General features: G+C 35.8%; 2 protein-coding genes across 2 annotated transcripts in view; one reads left to right on the forward strand and one right to left on the reverse strand.

Moving 5' to 3' along the window:
• Positions 1 to 17,721, reverse strand: part of LOC128205667 (uncharacterized) — a 43,308-nt gene extending 25,587 nt beyond the window's left edge. Inside the window, exon 1 of the mRNA XM_052907482.1 lies at positions 17,219 to 17,721. The gene's annotated coding sequence lies outside the window, so the exon portion shown is untranslated. The remainder of the gene's footprint in view (positions 1 to 17,218) is intronic.
• The window catches only part of LOC128205674 (uncharacterized), a 266,905-nt gene that overhangs the window by 221,181 nt on the left and 25,326 nt on the right, over positions 1 to 20,398 (forward strand). The gene's annotated exons all lie outside the window — the stretch shown is intronic.

A 20,398-nucleotide genomic window follows, 5' to 3' on the forward strand; every position in this document is an offset into this window, starting at 1 on the left:
ATTAATAACTTTGTCTGCAGTATGGCCTACAACTGATAAAGTCTTTCGAAGCAAGTCACAAATAATTATATATTCCCCAAGGAATCGCATTTAATCAAATACGGAGAAACTTTTGATATTATCTATTGAAGTTATTATCAAGTACTGTTATTGGAAAAAAATATTTTTCATCAGACAATTTCTACACCACAAGAAACTTATTCAAGCCATTGTATTTTAGCTGTAGTCAGAAAGTATTTAATAATATACATTGATAAAAAATAAACATTCTGGTTTTATTAATCACATTTCTTTATTATGATTGCATTTCATTATAGAAAGACTTATCATTAATTTCCGTGAAAGAGTATAGGTATAGAGATGAATAAAAGGAAATAGTTTACTAACACGAATTTCATAATTATTTCTAATACAATTAATTCAATGTCATGTACCTTTATGGCGAGGGTTAAATATTCAGTAATGAATTCAGATTTCATGTAAATACTTACTATATACAGGTATCTGATTAAATCATCTCCAGCTAATTGACTTGAAGTTTAATGATTTTTCTTTTGATTTGAAATAGAAAGCCTTTTCTCGTTAAAAGATGTTTGACAAGGACTTGAACACTTCATTTTAACGATTTCTTTAAGTCCTTCTTTTCATGTTCGTGCTAATTGGTATATAACATTATAACCTCAAAATTGGCATTTGGATCGTTTCCTCCAAGTATATACCCAACTAATTATCATCAATATATAAATCAACACTTTACAATAGATCTGAAGGTTTTTTAGTGAGATGGCGGCATTCAGCTATTAATTTCCAATACGATGCATTACTCGTATTGTTACTTTTCATTTGTGTATTATATTAGTTAAGGCCAAAATAAAAACATTAAAGCTCTACTCTCACAGATTGAACGTTTTGACAGCTTTTTTATTTTTTTGTCTTGGAACTACCCAATTTTTGCGAAAATCCATGGAAACCAGTTAAGTTACACTGTTGACAAAAAATTGGATCGCAGATTTTCATATTTAAGTTCAAAAATTGATGTTTTGTGCATTGTTCTTAAACCGTTAGTTAGGCCATAAAGCATTCATTTTCGAACAGAAATATGAAAATCTACGATCTGATTTTTTGTCAGCAATTTTATATCATTGGTTTGCATTGGCGAAAAATATAAAAGTTGTAAAAATGGTAAATCTGTGATAGTGCAGTTTTAAGGTTCTCAGGGACCAATGCTGTCTTGTTCTCGTTACCCCTGTGAGTAGATTTTACATATTTTTTAAGTCAAATGAGAAGATTTTGAGGATAATTAATTGTTCCAAAAATAATTATGAGAACAATCATAGAAATTCCTCATGTATTATGTAATATATAACATATGAAACAAATAAGTGACGTTTTTTGAAAACTTATATGTAAATGCTTTGGCATTACGCCTTCATCAGTAAATATATAAGCAACCATAGATTATTAGGAAGTGATGTTAACATCATACATGGTTTAGTGACAGCATGCCATTATTATTAAAGCAGCAAAATCAATTACGTTGATAGAGACAGAAATTTGATATAATAGACCGATAGAATACAAATATTTGTATAAGTTTAGTGTAAAACGCATGTGTCATTTTATTCAACACCTTTAAATGTGTAATTTGTTTTGAATATCTTATATAGTTAACACATAGGGATTCTGCTCAAAAGTAATGAAATGAAAAAAGAGAGGAGAAAATATCCTGCAAATTAACTCCCTTTCCTTTTTCTTTTTAAAGATTTGCCTGAGAAATTAAAATAGGTTTTTGTGGCCTTAATTGGTAGAGCCAGTAACATAATATTTGCAGTTTTAATACTGGGCCACAATGTTCTTCTTTGTATCCGCTGCGTAATATATACCCCTTTGAACGAATAAGGTCAGATTACTCAAGTATGACCTTTTGTAGGGTATATAAATACCAGTCATGCCTTTCTTTGTGACGCGACGTTTTCGTGTTTGCTAATAATTCAACTGATTTTCAAATTGAGGTAATTAAAAATAATGAATATAGACCTTATAATTGCTTTGACATTTTGTAATGCTTATAGGTTTTAGATTGGTATCCCAGGGTTGCATTAAGTATTTATAAAACATCTTATGTCAGTTCTTTAACTTCAGTTGATTTCTTCAAATTTTCTTAATCAAATTAAAAGAAAAGTATTTGTTAATTTAGAATAATAGTATGTATGTTTAAACCGTCTCCGTGGCCTAGTGGTTAAGCACCGCCTATGGAGCGGGAGGTCGTGGGTTTGATCCCTGGCCGTGTCATACCAAAAGACGTTAAAAGTTGGTACAAGTAGCTCCTTTGCCTGGCGCTTGGCATTTAAAGGGTAGTGCTTGGAAAAGTGGTGTAGTCAGTACTGGTTTAACCCAGGAAAGTTGTACCCCATGTATCGGTGCTTTACACTGAGCACGTAAAAGAACCAAGGGGTCTCTTCAAAAAAGAGCTAGGGTCTCGCACCCGGACTTCTTTTTATCCCACCACTGTCTTTTCAGCATGTTGTCCCTTCAGCAAAAACAAAGGACCCCGTTGGAATTAAGTGCTTGCACTTTCACAGGTTGTCCTTGACCGCAAGGTCTAAATAAATACATACATACATATATTCAATAACATCAATAAAGTATTTCAGAAATTATTAAATATTAAATCATATGAACAGGGAGATACTGTAATTAGGGAAGTGACTTAAGTTAGGCAATGACGTAAGATGTTTTATGAAAACCGGCCAGACGTATTACATACAGTGTGTGTATACCACGTGATACCGGCCAGACGTATTACATACAGTGTGTGTATACCACGTGATACCAGCCAGACGTATTACATACAGTGTGTGTATACCACGTGATACCGGCCAGACGTATTACATACAGTGTGTGTATACCACGTGATACCGGCCAGACGTATTACATACAGTGTGTGTATACCACGTGATACCGGCCAGACGTATTACATACAGTGTGTGTATACCACGTGATACCAGCCAGACGTATTACATACAGTGTGTGTATACCACGTGATACCAGCCAGACGTATTACATACAGTGTGTGTATACCACGTGATACCAGCCAGACGTATTACATACAGTGTGTGTATACCACGTGATACCAGCCAGACGTATTACATACAGTGTGTGTATACCACGTGATACCAGCCAGACGTATTACATACAGTGTGTGTATACCACGTGATACCAGCCAGACGTATTACATACAGTGTGTGTATACCACGTGATACCAGCCAGACGTATTACATACAGTGTGTGTATACCACGTGATACCAGCCAGACGTATTACATACAGTGTGTGTATACCACGTGATAAATTGTGCCATAAATGCTACATCGGAAGGCAATATTTTGCTTTGAATTAAGACTTTTAACTTTCCTATTTCATCAGCATTTTAAATGAATCATAGCGCAGTCTATGCCGCTTACAGAGCCCGGCCTCGGTTCTTTCACCAGAGTTTGATTGAGTGTGTAGTTTCTTAAAACACTTTGACAAACCTTTAACAATATGGCTGTCTGACAGAGCACTGTCAAAACATTATTTTGGAAACAGGTTTGTGTTTAATGAAACTCCTAATAAAACCAAGGTCACGGGCTCTTTAAGCAGCATAGACTGCCCTTTGTTTCATTTAAAGTGGTGTAGTAAAAGAAAAGTTATCTTTGATTTAAATCTTCATTTTAAGCAAAATGTTTTCTTCTGACGTAGCATATATGACGTAATTTATCACGTGGTATACACACACTGACATAGCTTGAAGCATGTTAAGATTCTTCTTAAGTTTTGGTGGGCACTGTATAGTCAAACCTTGCATTACAACGTTCGTATTTATCTTTTGTTTTTTGGAACATCAGGTTAAGGTTTAAGTGCTTGTATGTCAGCATAGCATTAGATATAAGTCAAAGGCAAAAAATGGACTGATAGGTTATATAAGTCATAGACAATAAATGGCCTAAAATTACAAACCCAGGGGCTTAGCCAGGCTTGATGGAATGTTACGCACGAAAGTGGGAGGGTGTGGGCGTGGGTTACCAACTCCCGCCGCTGTATGTTCGGGGGACCTTCCCCAATAAAACTATGGTAAGTAGAACTCGCATGCAGAAGTGTTCAACGGGATTGAAGGCACAAAATACGATTGATTTCATTTTATTTCAAAGTACGTTATTAATGCTTATCATACATATTTTTGTATTTGGATCAGCTATTGTGCAGTTTGTCGTATATTACATGATTTATTGAGGTCAAAACATGAAAATTAAACACTATCAAATAAATCACAAAACAACAACAATAAATGCAAAGTTAATGAAATATATAACGCACAATCTAATAAATGCAAGTAAATAAATTAATGAATCGTTTGATACAAATCACAAAATGAATCTGCCTACAAACATGTACACAAGAAGTCACACGGAAAGCCGGCAAATTTCGCCTCAAGCCCACTGCGATAAAACGCCACATCATTCGAACTTCTTCACTGGCGCACCCTCAATGAAGATCATCAGAAGCTAGTTTATGATGTCGTTGTCTGGTCCACTGCGAGGACACATTTTCACTCTTTTAATGTGGAGAAGCCCGGGTGCGCTCACAGTCTGATGTAGAAGCCGGGATCAGCAGGCTTGACTGACACAATTACGACAAGATTCTCCATGCCTGCCCTGAATTGGTCAACGACATGTTCAAGAAACCATTGATTTTCAGCTTCCATGGGCTCTCGTCATTAGCAATAATGTTCTTGAGGAGTGTGCTGGTCCAACACTGCTTCTGGAGGTCGGTTGGCCTCGCGACTGGTTAATGAGAAGTCCCATCTCCTGTCGCCTGTACTCCAACATCAGCGACTCTAATGCAGAGCCTTTATTTGTAGATGGTTACAAGATATTCAAGTCTTGCTTATACCCAGGCAGTGTTGTTCAAAATAATTTTCATTATTTTACATTAGTGCCACTTCTAAAATTATTATCTGGTTGTTAGGTTGGTACCAAAAACTCGAATTGATCATCATCGGGCAGTTATATGATCAGAGTCTGTAGGCCACAGGGGTGGTCACTGCACGGGTGGCTCTTCAGGTTACTAACCGTGGAAATGAAGCCCGTCATCAACACTTCTTCACTCGGCTTTACATTCCATGGCGGGTCTGCAGGTTCATGGACAGGTTCTTCAGGTATTACAGAATGCGACACATCATCATAAGCGTAGCGATGAAATCGTACATCTGGATGAAGGTGGACAGAGCGCAACGGCTTCACTCGGGTCGACAGCCTCTCGTCTGTCTCTGGCCAGTGACGATGGAATGCAAAGTAAACCTAGCGTTTATTACGATTTATAACTATCCGCCAGAAAACATCTGCTGTCCATTTGCAGACGTTGGGGCCGACACCCGCTTGACGTCACGGAATTCTTTGATAAATATGAGTACAACGGACACGACTCTACAGCTTTTCGTAAAGGATTATGTCCAGTCTTTGTTGCGCATTTCCTTATATTTATAATGGGAAAATCGACCAATTCATTAAATCTCCATTTTTGATTTGAATGAAAACCAAAAACAGCAAAGTATTATTTTTCACAATTAACAAATATTTAATAGTATTTTTGTTTGCGCTAATTAACACGGCCACCGAACATATATGTTATCATGGGCCTAGTTTTTAAATAAAACTGAAACAGAAACTACATTGATGACATTGAGTCTTTCCTGACAATTAAGTCTAAACCCTTAGCTTTCTACTTTGATGTCATTTCTGGCCATATTTATTTTTTTCACTTTTTAATTGATGTTACACACGTGCGTAAGTGCGTAGCGCTGGCTACGCCCCTGAAACCTCATCAGTTATATCAATCAAATACAATAAAAGGCCCAAAATTGTCAAACTTGTCAGTTATATAAATCATAGACAATAATTAACCCAAAATTGCCAAACTTGTGGACTATATTTGTCAAAAACAAGAAAAGGCCCAAAATTGCCAAACTTGACAGTTATATTGCCGTAAATTGCTGGGTATAAGACGATAGGGGGTATAAGACGCAGGCAAAAAAATCTGTGAAAAATCTGAAAAAAAAAACCTTTTAATCTATGTTTTGGGTTAAAGGACACATAGAAAAAATGTCAAAAACGTCTGCCAATTTCGGCCACCATGTTTGTTGACCATGACGAAAAAAAAAAAAATTGTGAAAATGGCAATGTTTATGTTTAAAACCATACAATGATAATGCAAAATATATTTCATTTTTATTCGTTCCTGGTTAAGATAGGCACTGAAAAGTACCGAGTGTGACAATTTGTTTCTGGATGGCACTAAAAAGTACCTTTTATGACAATTTGTAAGTTTTCTTTCTGACAGTATATTGTAAACGATAACCTGTAAAGAATGAAAAGTTAAGTTAAAAACCCTATATTGTCAGGTCAGTTCTCAAAATGTCAACACCTACAGAAAAGAATAAAGAACGTGGAAAAGTGTGAAAAAACAAGACCATTATGGCATCTGTATGTAGTATTGGTATGTTAAACAGGTCTAAAGGCAGTGCGAGTTTTTCACACCCTTATCCTGGGAGTAAGATTACAGCCTTATCGTACAACTGACAAAAAATATTTTGACAGTGCCCAACGTTGCTTTTTGATATGCATGTTTATTTATTGTTATATTCAAAATAATATTAAATAATTTTAATAATTTTAATCGTACAACATTTTTTTTTAAAATTATAAACGTCTAACAATATACTGTATCCCGATCTTCAACTGCCGTTTTAACCCGTATATACTGGATCGATATGACGCGAGTAACATCCCTTTCTATATAAGTCTAAACAAACTCTCGGCCTGAAATCGACCTCAGAAAAAAAGTTCAAAAGCTTGTCACTGGTTATTAGATGCAGGCATTTTTTTACATCAAAATCGGAGGGAAAAAGTGCGTCTAATACCCAGTCATTTACGGTAGTCAAAGACAATTATTGCACAAAATTGATATACTCGTCAGTTATTTATAGACAATTAATGGCCCAAAACTGCAAAACTTAATTTTATCAGTTATTTAAGTCAAAGACAATAAATTGCCCAAAATCGAAAAACTGATGACAAACTGGAAGCTAAAAGTGGTAATAATTACGTCACAGGACCATAATATATATAGTATAAAATTTGCAAATGCAAATAATCTTTGTCTTAAACATCTTTTTTGTCAGAATTTGCTTCTGAAATATGTATCATTAGTACTAATGGATATTTGGTCAGAGGAACTGATGGTAGGATAATAGGGCCCCTAGCTACACCCCCAGTGATTTATCTTTGTGCAAATTACTAATTCTTTCCAAATGTGTTTCATTCGACACTGTTTCCTTCAAGGATGTAACAAAGATATATATGGTGAAAAACACACAATGTCTTCGCAACACTTATAATCACCCACACGTCAGGGATATATTAAACTAAACATAAAATTAATATTTACTTTAATTGTCATTTCATAAGCAAAATTTCCTCAAATTCTGAATTGTTCCCCTATTTGGAAGGCACAAGCTGTAAATCACTGGCTCCAGTCAACAACCGCTTTTCTGTGTACAACATCTTACAGACCATTTATCAATTTTAAAGTATCAAATTGACTCTTTTAAATATAAATTTTAATTCAAGGGTCATATTAAAATCTAGTGTAATGGTGAGACTAACAAGGCCAACATAATATTATCCCTTCAGGGAAAAGCATGCTCGACCCTAAAGGGGTCGACTGGTCTTTATATACAGTTTCTTTTTCATCCACACGAAGACCTGGATGTGCCAATTTGCATTTAATCATCTAAGTACATCAATGTACCACGAACGCACTTCCGCCTGTGACAGCGGAACTTTATTCAAGTGTATTGCCGACTGTAGAAAAATCTAAAACACAAAAGTAAGCCAAAGGTTCATCATTGTATGAACTTCTACATATTTAAACATTTATGTTCTGTAGCTGTGAAATAACCAAAGAAGTTACCAAAGAGGTTTACTTTTGTTTAAATTTTTTCATGGTTCATCATTCAGTTATTTTATGATTCATCCTAAGGACTTTCCAATTTAAAGCACCCTAGAAACTTGGATAAAACTTTATTTCCTCCAAACTTGAATTGCTTCCCCAAAGGTTTAGCGTGGATAAAAAAGAAATATCATTGCATGAGTGGACTATTCAAAAATTGATGTATCTTTCTGAAATGTGGAAAAGTAATAGTAGAATAGTTAGTTTATCTTCCTGATTATTGCAAAGAATTGAGTTGAATTTCATGGCAAATGGGCAAACTTGTACAAATAACAAGACTTTCATTTGACAGACCTTATCTTTGAACAAAATTTATAACTTCCGCACATGCTTTTCTTTATAAAATTAAAGAAAAGCCCGGATACTCAGGCTTGAGTTATCATACAATTTGGAGGCACAGAGCAATTCTTATGTCTCCCAGTATGACAAAGAATTTGTAGACTATCTGTGTGGGAATTACTCCCCTTGTGTGATGAATACTCTGTGACTTTCTTTCCAAATTCTGTGGTAGAAACAATATTAAACTGTTTGGGGTTGCAACTCACTAAAGATTGACTCTCTGCGACTCCCCTTGTGTCATGACTACTCTGTGACTTTTTTCCCAAATCCTGTGTTAGAAATAATATTTAACTATTTGGGGTGACAACTCACCGAATATTGCCAAATTTTATATTTTGGCATTCCACACTCCACAATCTAGAATTGTAAAACCTACAAAACCCCTGTAAGTACCATGTTCCAAAAGAGAGGGTTTCAGTCATATATTTTATTTCACTCATTCCATTACATTCATATAGGTAATTTCATATGACAAATATCACATATAGATTTCATTTCTTGACATTTTTTTTAGAAAAAGTAAATTATCACTGTGTAAAAGTTCTGTTTAATTTTTGTCACATAAAGATAAATGGTGAGTCAATAAAATACAAAATGGCACATTTTCTGAATATGTTAGCAGATTATTTTCAATAAATTTGCTTTAACAAACAATATTAAATTAAACATCTGCCTTTTATTCTGGGTATGGTGTTTATAAGTTTCTGTGATTTAAATACATTAGGGTATTGTTTCAATTATTTCTTCCTTTCTTCATCAAAAAGATTACGCTTGAAAAGATAATGGAATTCATTGCCTAATTTATCAATGTGATTTCTGCAAACGCTTTCATTGATTGGCCTTCTATTCCCGCCACCTGTTTCAGTTTCTTGTTCTGAATTTAAATTCAAAATTCAAGGTTTTTAGTCTGTTGATATAAGATGTATGGCTCACTGCTGAAATTTGTTTTAAATGTTCAAAAATATCAATCTTTCAAAAGTTACACAAATTATATTTTGATATTATCCTTGGCTCAGCATTTTCTGCTCATTCAAATTTCATATTTAAAAAAATCAGCATTTTATTGTTTGTTGAAAATATGTCAAATATTTCAGAGGGAAAAATAATCATTATTTCATATGAGTTTTTAATGAGAAGATATAGCAAACATATTTGGAAAACACATTTAAGTGTGTCATTAGAAATAGATATAGATGGTAGAAGATTTAGTGATATACATTTGGTATCACTTATAACAATAATGATTACCACTATAAATTTGTTATGTCATATTCCTACTTTTACAATTGTAAAAATGTTGGACAGAATGCAAAATTGATATTCAAAGGGAGGCTACTCCAAAATCAGCTTTGAAATTTTCTCTCTGAGTTACTGCACATTGCTGCATGGCAATATTTAAATGTCATCTGGCAGTCAATAGGTTATAAGGATAAGAAAGAAAACTTCCAATCAGAGTCTAAAACATGTTTCAACTTCATGATTTTGCAAATTTAACTACACATGTTCACAAATTTACGTTTTCATGGATTCAACGTCATGAATTTTGGAATTCAACTTCAAAAATTCACGATTTCAATAATTTTACATCATCAACTCACGATTTCACAACTTAAAGATTTTAAATTTCGTGATTTTGCAATTGAACTTAATGAATTCTCAAATTCATTTAATGATGCAGCTTGATGACTTCATGATTAATTTCAAGAATGGAATTCTACGGATGGAATGTTACCACTTGTCATAAAAAATAGACAATTATACACTTTCTGTCAAAGTACAATGGAAGCAGTTGTCATGTTTTTCTGGCAGCAAGTGTATAATGTTGGTATATAATGTGTATTTCTGGCAATAAAGAGTATAATGTCAGAAAATGTTGTGTATTTCTGGCAATAAAGAGTATACTGTCAGTATATGTTGAGTATTTCTGGCAACAAAGTGTATGATGTCAGTTAATGTTGTGTTCATCTGGCAATCAAGAGTATAATGTCAGTATAAGTTGTTTATTTCTGGCAACAAAGTATATAACATCAGTAAATGTTGTGTATTTCTGACAACAAGGAGTATAATATGTCAGTAAATGTCTTGCATTTCTGGCAACAAGGAGTATAATATGTCAGTAAATGTTGTGTACTTCTGGCTACAAAGTGTGTAATGACAGTAAATGTAATGTGTTTCTGGCAACAAAGAGTATAATGTCAGTTTATGTTGTGCAATTCTGGCAACAAAGAGTAATGTCATTATACAAAAGTGTATAATGTCAGTATATGTTGTGTATATCTGGCAACAAAGAGTATAATGTCAGTATATGTTGTACATTTCTGACAACAAAGAGTATAATGTCAGTATATGATGTGTATTTCTTGCAACCAAGAGTATAATGTCAGTAAATGTTGTGTATTTCTGGCAACAACATGTATAATGTCAGTATATGTTGTGCATTTCTTGCAACCAAGAGTATAATGTCAGTAAATGTTGTGTATTTCTGGCAACAAAGTGTATAATGTCAGTATATGTTGTGCATTTCTTGCAACCAAGAGTATAATGTCAGTAAATGTTGTGTATTTCTGGCAACAAAGTGTATAATGTCAGTAAATGTTGTGTATTTCTTGCAACCAAGAGTATAATGTCAGTATATGTTGTGCATTTCTGGCAACAAAGTCTATAATGTCAGTAAATGTTGTGTATTTCTGGCAATAAGGAGTATTATGTCAGTAAATGTTGTGTATTTCTGGCATCAAAGTGTATAATGACAGTTAAAGTTGTGTATTTCTGGCAGCAAGAGTGTACAATGGCAGCATCTGCCACATATTTTGGGCAACATCATTGTACTCTAACAGCAGCTGTTATGTATTTCAGGCAGCAACAGTCTAAAATTGCAGCTGCTGTCATATTTTTCTGGCAACAACAGTGTAAATTGATAGCATCTGCCATGTATTTCTGGCACCAACAGTGTAAAATGACAGCATCTGCCATGTATTTCTGGCACCAACAGTGTAAAATGACAGCATCTGCCATGTATTTCTGGCACCAACAGTGTAAAATGACAGCATCTGCCATGTATTTCTGGCACCAACAGTGTAAAATGACAGCATCTGCCATGTATTTCTGGCACCAACAGTGTAAATTGACAGCATCTGCCATGTATTTCTGGCACCAACAGTGTAAAATGACAGCATCTGCCATGTATTTCTGGCACCAACAGTGTAAAATGACAGCATCTGCCATGTATTTCTGGCACCAACAGTGTAAAATGACAGCATCTGCCATGTATTTCTGGCACCAACAGTGTAAAATGACAGCATCTGCCATGTATTTCTGGCACCAACAGTGTAAAATGACAGCATCTGCCATGTATTTCTGGCACCAACAGTGTAAAATGACAGCATCTGCCATGTAATTCTGGCACCAACAGTGTAAAATGACAGCATCTGCCATGTATTTCTGGCACCAACAGTGTAAAATGACAGCATCTGCCATGTATTTCTGGCACCAACAGTGTAAAATGACAGCATCTGCCATGTATTTCTGGCACCAACAGTGTAAAATGACAGCATCTGCCATGTATTTCTGGCACCAACAGTGTAAAATGACAGCATCTGCCATGTATTTCTGGCACCAACAGTGTAAAATGACAGCATCTGCCATGTATTTCTGGCACCAACAGTGTAAAATGACAGCATCTGCCATGTATTTCTGGCACCAACAGTGTAAAATGACAGCATCTGCCATGTATTTCTGGCACCAACAGTGTAAAATGACAGCATCTGCCATGTATTTCTGGCACCAACAGTGTAAAATGACAGCATCTGCCATGTATTTCTGGCACCAACAGTGTAAAATGACAGCATCTGCCATGTATTTCTGGCACCAACAGTGTAAAATGACAGCATCTGCCATGTATTTCTGGCACCAACAGTGTAAATTGACAGCATCTGCCATGTATTTCTGGCACCAACAGTGTAAATTGACAGCATCTGCCATGTATTTCTGGCACCAACAGTGTAAAATGACAGCATCTGCCATGTATTTCTGGCACCAACAGTGTAAAATGACAGCATCTGCCATGTATTTCTGGCACCAACAGTGTAAAATGACAGCATCTGCCATGTATTTCTGGCACCAACAGTGTAAATTGACAGCATCTGCCATGTATTTCTGGCACCAACAGTGTAAAATGACAGCATCTGCCATGTATTTCTGGCACCAACAGTGTAAAATGACAGCATCTGCCATGTATTTCTGGCACCAACAGTGTAAAATGACAGCATCTGCCATGTATTTCTGGCACCAACAGTGTAAAATGACAGCATCTGCCATGTATTTCTGGCACCAACAGTGTAAAATGACAGCATCTGCCATGTATTTCTGGCACCAACAGTGTAAAATGACAGCATCTGCCATGTATTTCTGGCACCAACAGTGTAAAATGACAGCATCTGCCATGTATTTCTGGCACCAACAGTGTAAAATGACAGCATCTGCCATGTATTTCTGGCACCAACAGTGTAAAATGACAGCATCTGCCATGTATTTCTGGCACCAACAGTGTAAAATGACAGCATCTGCCATGTATTTCTGGCACCAACAGTGTAAAATGACAGCATCTGCCATGTATTTCTGGCACCAACAGTGTAAAATGACAGCATCTGCCATGTATTTCTGGGAACAACAGTGTAAAATGACAGCATCTGCCATGTATTTCTGGGAACAACAGTGTAAAATGACAGCATCTGCCATGTATTTCTGGCACCAACAGTGTAAAATGACAGCATCTGCCATGTATTTCTGGCACCAACAGTGTAAAATGACAGCATCTGCCATGTATTTCTGGGAACAACAGTGTAAAATGACAGCATCTGCCATGTATTTCTGGGAACAACAGTGTAAAATGACAGCATCTGCCATGTATTTCTGGCACCAACAGTGTAAAATGACAGCATCTGCCATGTATTTCTGGCACCAACAGTGTAAAATGACAGCATCTGCCATGTATTTCTGGCACCAACAGTGTAAATTGACAGCATCTGCCATGTATTTCTGGCACCAACAGTGTAAATTGACAGCATCTGCCATGTATTTCTGGCACCAACAGTGTAAAATGACAGCATCTGCCATGTATTTCTGGCACCAACAGTGTAAAATGACAGCATCTGCCATGTATTTCTGGCACCAACAGTGTAAAATGACAGCATCTGCCATGTATTTCTGGCACCAACAGTGTAAATTGACAGCATCTGCCATGTATTTCTGGCACCAACAGTGTAAAATGACAGCATCTGCCATGTATTTCTGGCACCAACAGTGTAAAATGACAGCATCTGCCATGTATTTCTGGCACCAACAGTGTAAAATGACAGCATCTGCCATGTATTTCTGGCACCAACAGTGTAAAATGACAGCATCTGCCATGTATTTCTGGCACCAACAGTGTAAAATGACAGCATCTGCCATGTATTTCTGGCACCAACAGTGTAAAATGACAGCATCTGCCATGTATTTCTGGCACCAACAGTGTAAAATGACAGCATCTGCCATGTATTTCTGGCACCAACAGTGTAAAATGACAGCATCTGCCATGTATTTCTGGCACCAACAGTGTAAAATGACAGCATCTGCCATGTATTTCTGGCACCAACAGTGTAAAATGACAGCATCTGCCATGTATTTCTGGCACCAACAGTGTAAAATGACAGCATCTGCCATGTATTTCTGGCACCAACAGTGTAAAATGACAGCATCTGCCATGTATTTCTGGCACCAACAGTGTAAAATGACAGCATCTGCCATGTATTTCTGGGAACAACAGTGTAAAATGACAGCATCTGCCATGTATTTCTGGGAACAACAGTGTAAAATGACAGCATCTGCCATGTATTTCTGGCACCAACAGTGTAAAATGACAGCATCTGCCATGTATTTCTGGCACCAACAGTGTAAAATGACAGCATCTGCCATGTATTTCTGGGAACAACAGTGTAAAATGACAGCATCTGCCATGTATTTCTGGCACCAACAGTGTAAAATGACAGCATCTGCCATGTATTTCTGGCACCAACAGTGTAAAATGACAGCATCTGCCATGTATTTCTGGCACCAACAGTGTAAAATGACAGCATCTGCCATGTATTTCTGGCACCAACAGTGTAAAATGACAGCATCTGCCATGTATTTGTGGCACCAACAGTGTAAAATGACAGCATCTGCCATGTATTTCTGGGAACAACAGTGTAAAATGACAGCATCTGCCATGTATTTCTGGGAACAACAGTGTAAAATGACAGCATCTGCCATGTATTTCTGGGAACAACAGTGTAAAATGACAGCATCTGCCATGTATTTCTGGGAACAACAGTGTAAAATGACAGCATCTGCCATGTATTTCTGGCACCAACAGTGTAAAATGACAGCATCTGCCATGTATTTCTGGCACCAACAGTGTAAAATGACAGCATCTGCCATGTATTTCTGGCACCAACAGTGTAAAATGACAGCATCTGCCATGTATTTCTGGCACCAACAGTGTAAAATGACAGCATCTGCCATGTATTTCTGGGAACAACAGTGTAAAATGACAGCATCTGCCATGTATTTCTGGCACCAACAGTGTAAAATGACAGCATCTGCCATGTATTTCTGGCACCAACAGTGTAAAATGACAGCATCTGCCATGTATTTCTGGCACCAACAGTGTAAAATGACAGCATCTGCCATGTATTTCTGGCACCAACAGTGTAAAATGACAGCATCTGCCATGTATTTCTGGCACCAACAGTGTAAAATGACAGCATCTGCCATGTATTTCTGGCACCAACAGTGTAAAATGACAGCATCTGCCATGTATTTCTGGGAACAACAGTGTAAAATGACAGCATCTGCCATGTATTTCTGGCACCAACAGTGTAAAATGACAGCATCTGTCATGAATTTCTGGCAATAACAGTGTAAAATGAGAGCATCTGCCCTGTCTTAGTGGCAACAGCAATGTAAAATGACAACAGCTGCCATGTAATTCTGGCAACAACAGTGTAGAATGACAACAGCTGCCATGTAATTCTGGCAACAACAGTGTAGAATGGCAACAGCTGCCATGTATTACTGTCAACAACAGTGTAGAATGGCAGCAGCTTCTGGCAACAACAGTGGACAGTAGCAAAAAGTATCATCTATTTCTAGCAACAATAGTGTGCCATGGCAGTAGCTATCATGTGTTTCTGTTTATGTCAATGTTCACTTGACAAAACTGTCATGTATTCTGGCAATAACAGTATGCATAAACAGTAGGTGTCACTTTCAAGAAAAGTATCTGTCATATTTTTCTAGCCACATTAATGTACAATGGCAGGAGCTGTCATGTATTACTGTCAACATAGTTAATTGCAGTAGCATGCATGCTACTCTGGCAACAATAGTTTTAGATGGCAGTAGCTTGCATGTATTTTTGGCAAAAATAGTTTACATTTGGCAGTAGCTTGCATGTATTTCTGGCAACAATAGTTGATGATGGCAGTAGCTTGCATGTATTTCTGGCAACAATAGTTGACTATGACAGTAGCTTGCATGTATTTCTGGCAACAATAGTTAACAATGGCAGTAGCTTGCATGTATTTCTGGCAACACTAGTTGACAATGGCAGTAGCTTGCTTGTATTTCTGGCAACAATAGTTAAAAATGGCAGTAGCTTGCATATAATTCTGGAAACAATAGTTGACAATGGCAGTAGCTTGCTTGTATTTCTGGCAACAATAGTTAACAATGGCAGTAGCTTGCATGTATTTCTGGCAACAATAGTTGACAATGGCAGTAGCTTGCTTGTATTTCTGGCAACAATAGTTAAAAATAGCAGTAGCTTGCATGTATTTCTGGCAACAATATTTTATAACTAAAGAAAGCTTGCAGTCAGGAACTTCATACTAGATATGCCAATTGGTCATGAGGAGTAGATGACCCCTTTTGATTTTCAGGCCAGTAGGTCAGAGGTCAAGGTAACTTGATGTAATATGGTTTCTGCTTATTAAATTAAGAATGCTTAGGCCCGGGAACTTCATACTTGGTTTACTAATTGGCCTTGATTAGTAGATGATCTCTATTGATTTGGAGGTCAGTAGGTCAAGGTCACAGATACCTTTTAGTTGAAACTCAAATTGTTGGTCACCAGTCCACATGTCACACTTCTTTGTGCTCAAAAACTAAAGAACACTTGGACCCAGGAACTTCATACTTGGTATACAGATTGGTCATGACCGGTTGATGACCCCTATGTTGGTCATCTCCTGTCCAAAGAACAAATTTCATGTCCATCATTGATGATTTCTCACCTACGACCAAACAAAGGGGAGACAAGCGCTTTCGCAAAAAAAGCAATCTGTAGTCTACCATGAAATTCTTGTTTGAATAAATATCAAAAACATTAGAAAATAGTAAGGAAACAGATTTGTAACGAGTTTTTTGTTTGTGCCTGTGTGATTTATGTCTAAAAACAATAGTCAAAGCTTACCTTGTCTGAAACAGATCTGTCATGGGTGTAGCGGGCCTTGACTGGCACCATCTGTTCATGATTATGGAAAACATCAGGCAATAACAAGGAAACAGTTCTGCAAACAGTTGTTTTCTCCGCCTTTTTGACTTTATGACAAAACACAGCAGTGAAATCTTACCTTTTCATAAATTGGCCTGTCTGTTAGACTTACATTAGTGTTGTGGAACTTGACTGGCAACAACTGTTCAACTATATAGTTGATTATGAAAAGGCAAAACAAAGGAAACAGATCTGCAAACTGTTGTCTTCACCAGCCTCTGTAACTTTATGACAAAACACAAACACTGAAATCTTACCTTGTCTAAAATAGGCCTGTCAGACTTTCATTGATGTACTGGAACATCACTGGCACTAGCTGTTCATGATTATCTTTGCATTTCCCCAGTTCTTGCTGTTCTGATATAAGTCTGATTTCACCGTACAAAACTACAAAACGTGTCTCACTGTTTCATGTATGGTCCGTGTTTTTCACAACCTTAAACCCACAGTTCAAATCTTCGATCAGAAGGCATGGAAGCACTACAGTTCAAAAATTGCAGTTATATATTGCAGTGTATCACAAATGCTTTAGGTTGTTTATATTAATGTCATAATCCACGCTAATCTAAATCCCAACAATGAAAGACAGAGTGTTAAAGTGTACTTGAACACTGCTAGACGTTTTTGCAGCCCATGGCTATTACAATAGCTTATTATCTAAATTTTCCTTAATAAACTTCCAATATTTGAGTCTGCGGGATTTAATCCCGATCAATTTTCAACTTTTGCACGTGTTTCTATATATCTTAAAAAAATTGAGTTTAAGTCCCTGCTGGATTTAATCAAAGTGAATGTGAATTCGCACATGTTAAATCAGTGTATTGTTTTTCAGTATTTTAACACAAACCATGACACAATGTAATTAAACCCCTCATAGATAACAATACATTGTAATTAAATAGTGTTTGTCTTCTATTGTTCTTATTCCAATACCATTAAAAAATCATTAATATGATTTACAATAATATTCAGTTTACAACACTTTAGTTGTGCATAATGGGAATGTAGTATTCTGATTTCAAATTCGAAACTTTGATTTATTTCAATCTGTTTGAAGAAAAAAACACACACATTAGATTGCAATTGTACTTGTCCTTTATCTCCTAAATAGAAAATGGAATCACTGACAGTATTTGAGGTTCATTTGTAGTCAGTAAATATATTTCATTTGGAGCTTTAGAAGAATTTATGATTAAATCCACAATTCCCATAAATCAGCCGTGTTGAATGTTATTCTTTTCTGATCTTGTTTTTGAATATTCCGTTTTCGTTTATTGATAATAAATTTTGTCAATGAAAGCAAAATAATGTAACAGTTTTTCTTATTTTGCATCTTTTTTATTTCTTTTAACAACTTTTACAATTGACATGACGCTTATACTGATTATTATAATTTATATCCACCCCCTGTTGGTAATTAACAAGTCTAAATAACAAGAATCTTTAGAATCCAAGTCATATGGTACATTTGTTTTCCAAAGTTTCTTTATAAATATTACTTTTCATTGCTTCAAGAGCTATGAGATTGTAATGCCCCTCACCTCTTGGGTATTCTTCATTTTACAACCGAATCATGTGTAACAAATATTAGAGAAATATTTCGAGAGTTTGCATTCTGAATAATGGCATTTTTTTTTCTATCTACTGCTACCATCCTCTTGATAACCCTGATGACCCTTATAAATCCCCTGTATGCGCATACCAAAAAGGACAACACCTTCAGTTATGAACATAAATATTAGGCAACTATAAAAAAATTGCTAGATTTTCATCCTGAACCACCCTCTCTCTTTTCCGCTGCCCCTCAAATTTTATTGACTCAAATAAAAATGTTAAACTAGGGTTTTTATTTGCATACTGTTTCCTGGTACGGTCCAGGAACAGCTTTTATTCATAACTAAGGTGTCTATGTGTAACATTCACATGTAAAAAAGGAGATTTGTTACAATCGTGTTTGTGGTTCGCCTAGAAACACAGTCATGTATATGGTCCCTCATGCAATAAGAATGATTATGAACACATATTCAATGGTGAAACAGAGATTTAAGAAAGAGAAAAAAAATGTCACCACCAACCCCCATTTAAAATATTGTGGATGAAAATCTATCAATTAATTCATATTTGCCTAAGGGTTATTCTGTTTGATGCTGGAGTCCGACTGCAACTGACTGGTAGTTGTTTGTCTATGAGTTAACAATATTGAAAATGCCTGCGCAATCCAATAACATTATTTAATGCGAAAATATTTGAATGAAATGAAGATGAAGGGGAAGTACTATTGTTTAGTTCCTGATTCACATCTAGTTATCTCCCTTTACACTTTGTCATAGTGTGCTGTATAGAGCAGTTTTTAAAGATGCACTCTTACTCCCAAATAAGATTTACCACAATTAATTAATGATATTGTTTTAATATTCCGAAAAGGATGAATAAATGTCGAAAATAATGGTTCTTATGAAAGATACAGAGTTTAATTTAAAAAAAAAATAGCATAAAACATGGTATTTCTACCTCATGAGACTATAGTAGAACACAGTAAATGTTTTAGCATTCACCAATCATTTAATGTTTTTGTGCTTTCTGCTATTAAATTAATGGTTACAATCTCATTATCAGTAATTAATATTTTCCATAAATGCATGATTTAGTAAGTAGTTAAAGGTTTATCAGTCAAAGTTGATGTTTGTTATACATGTGTATGTATTGATTTTGAATAAGAGTATCACTTTAAGATTATGGCAGACCACCATTCGGAACTTCTCTGCTATTTTTCATCAGAAACAATCTCGGGTGTATATGGACAGTTTACAATGTCAGAAATCTTTACATTTAACTATGCTACAAGTAGATCGTGTAGTAATTTCAATTTAGCAGTTTAACTTATTATGACCTTACTTTTGGGAACCATAATTATTTATGAAGTAATATACTTCAATGGCAATCAATTTAGACTTAGTATTACACCATACACATTAAAACATTTAAATTAATCAATACTATTATTTAAAATTTTATGTACTACTTTTACTGATGTGCCGGCATACATCTGAGGTTGATTTTGATGGAAAATGGCCGAGGTGTTCCGAATGGGCAGACCACAAAGCTGTTACAACGAATGAGAACCGCCTCATCGATTGATCTCGGATTCAAATATATGAGGCCCACATAGTTGACTTATCTAGGTATCTTTTATTAATGAATGGTCACAGCTTATTGCAAATGAATTTCAAGCAAGTTATCTACAAAAAAAGATTTTATCAGGGCCTGATCCATTTCAAGCAGATCCATTTCAATCCGTTTAGACATTGGCAGGCCTTGGAGTAATACACTTCAGTAGAAATATTTCTGAAAATTTCTTATCGTTTTGTCATTACCAGTAAATCTTTCAGATTATTTAAGATTGTTTTAATGAATGTTTCACTGTTTTAGATTAACTA

This window comes from Mya arenaria, chromosome 10 (genome assembly GCF_026914265.1).
Source record: "Mya arenaria isolate MELC-2E11 chromosome 10, ASM2691426v1".
In the NCBI taxonomy this organism is placed as follows: Eukaryota; Metazoa; Mollusca; class Bivalvia; order Myida; family Myidae; genus Mya; species Mya arenaria.